The sequence below is a fragment of the Oncorhynchus mykiss genome, chromosome 32, assembly GCF_013265735.2.
Source record: "Oncorhynchus mykiss isolate Arlee chromosome 32, USDA_OmykA_1.1, whole genome shotgun sequence".
In the NCBI taxonomy this organism is placed as follows: domain Eukaryota; kingdom Metazoa; phylum Chordata; class Actinopteri; order Salmoniformes; family Salmonidae; genus Oncorhynchus; species Oncorhynchus mykiss.
Window position 1 is genome coordinate 7,784,794 of NC_050572.1, and position 2,803 is coordinate 7,787,596.

The window sequence follows — 2,803 nt, forward strand, 5'->3', positions numbered from 1 at the left end:
AGGCTGATGAATTTGCTTTTTTGTTGACTCTTCCCTAGATTCCCGTGGGTGAAGGCTGTGGTCAGGGCTAGATTCCCGTGGGTGAAGGCTGTGGTCAGGGCTAGATTCCCGTGGGTGAAGGCTGTGGTCAGGGCTAGATTCCCAAGGGTGAAGGCTGTGGTCAAGGCTAGATTCCCGTGGGTGAAGGCTGTGGTCAGGGCTGCATCCAAACACTGCTGACTGGCATCCCTCTCTCCCCTGCTAATTGAGCTACCAACCAATCATTACACAAGTTTATTTCTTCATCAATCAATCAACCAATCACTAACCTTCAGAAAAGCCACTGTGTAGACCCCATACAGGAGCGTTAGAACAAAGCCCAGGCCTGAATGAAGCGCTGACATCATTCACAGTTGGTTTTTAAATCATTCTCTTTTTATATATATATATAATTTTTATTTATTTCACCTTTATTTAACCATGTAGGCAAGTTAAGAACAAGTTCAATTAACAATTAACTCTCATGTTGCTGGTACAGTAGGCCTGAGTTTTAGGAATTCATGTAAGCAGTGCATTAGCTTCATATATCATCATAAATCAATATCCTTTATCAATGCAGTTCAGTCAATATATTATTGTGTAATGTTTATCATATTGTTTGTTTCCTAGAGTTGTTTCTTTGTATGACATGTTTCCTATATTAATACTAAACATAACTTAACACAGAATACACAGTGACAGTGTCGACTTTTAGCAAGAATAACTTGTCATCTTTTTTATATATATATATATATATATAAACAAAATAATGTTTTCTTCTTATTTACTCGTATTTAAATGGAACCCTATTCCCTAAATAGTGCACTACATTAGACCAAATGGAACCCTATTCCCTAAATAGTGCACTACATTAGACCAAATGGAACCCTATTCCCTAAATAGTGCACTACATTAGACCAAATGGAACCCTATTCCCTAAATAGTGCACTACATTAGACCAAATGGAACCCTATTCCCTACACAGTGCACTACATTAGACCAAATGGAACCCTATTCCCTAAATAGTGCACTACATTAGACCAAATGGAACCCTATTCCCTAAATAGTGCACTACATTAGACCAAATGGAACCCTATTCCCTACACAGTGCACTACATTAGACCAAATGGAACCCTATTCCCTAAATAGTGCACTACATTAGACCAAATGGAACCCTATTCCCTACACAGTGCACTACATTAGACCAAATGGAACCCTATTCCCTAAATAGTGCACTACATTAGACCAAATGGAACCCTATTCCCTACATAGTGCACTACATTAGACCAAATGGAACCCTATTCCCTAAATAGTGCACTACATTAGACCAAATGGAACCCTATTCCCTACATAGTGCACTACATTAGACCAAATGGAACCCTATTCCCTAAATAGTGCACTAAGTTAGACCAAATGGAACCCTATTCCCTAAATAGTGCACTACATTAGACCAAATGGAACCCTATTCCCCACATAGTGCACTACATTAGACCAAATGGAACCCTATTCCCTACATAGTGCACTACATTAGACCAAATGGAACCCTATTCCCTAAATAGTGCACTACATTAGACCAAATGGAACCCTATTCCCTACATAGTGCACTACATTAGACCAAATGGAACCCTATTCCCTACATAGTGCACTACATTAGACCAAATGGAACCCTATTCCCTACATAGTGCACTACATTAGACCAAATGGAACCCTATTCCCTAAATAGTGCACTACATTAGACCAAATGGAACCCTATTCCCTACATAGTGCACTACATTAGACCAAATGGAATCCTATTCCCTACATAGTGCACTACATTAGACCAAATGGAACCCTATTCCCTACATAGTGCACTACATTAGACCAAATGGAACCCTATTCCCTAAATAGTGCACTACATTAGACCAAATGGAACCCTATTCCCTACATAGTGCACTACATTAGACCAAATGGAACCCTATTCCCTACACAGTGCACTACATTAGACCAAATGGAACCCTATTCCCTACATAGTGCACTACATTAGACCAAATGGAACCCTATTCCCTACAGAGTGCACTACATTAGACCAAATGGAACCCTATTCCCTACACAGTGCACTACATTAGACCAAATGGAACCCTATTCCCTACATAGTGCACTACATTAGACCAAATGGAACCCTATTCCCTACATAGTGCACTACATTAGACCAAATGGAACCCTATTCCCTACATAGTGCACTACATTAGACCAAATGGAACCCTATTCCCTAAATAGTGCACTACATTAGACCAAATGGAACCCTATTCCCTACATAGTGCACTACATTAGACCAAATGGAACCCTATTCCCTAAATAGTGCACTAAGTTAGACCAAATGGAACCCTATTCCCTAAATAGTGCACTACATTAGACCAAATGGAACCCTATTCCCCACATAGTGCACTACATTAGACCAAATGGAACCCTATTCCCTACATAGTGCACTACATTAGACCAAATGGAACCCTATTCCCTAAATAGTGCACTACATTAGACCAAATGGAACCCTATTCCCTACATAGTGCACTACATTAGACCAAATGGAACCCTATTCCCTACATAGTGCACTACATTAGACCAAATGGAACCCTATTCCCTACATAGTGCACTACATTAGACCAAATGGAACCCTATTCCCTAAATAGTGCACTACATTAGACCAAATGGAACCCTATTCCCTACATAGTGCACTACATTAGACCAAATGGAATCCTATTCCCTACATAGTGCACTACATTAGACCAAATGGAACCCTATTCCCTAC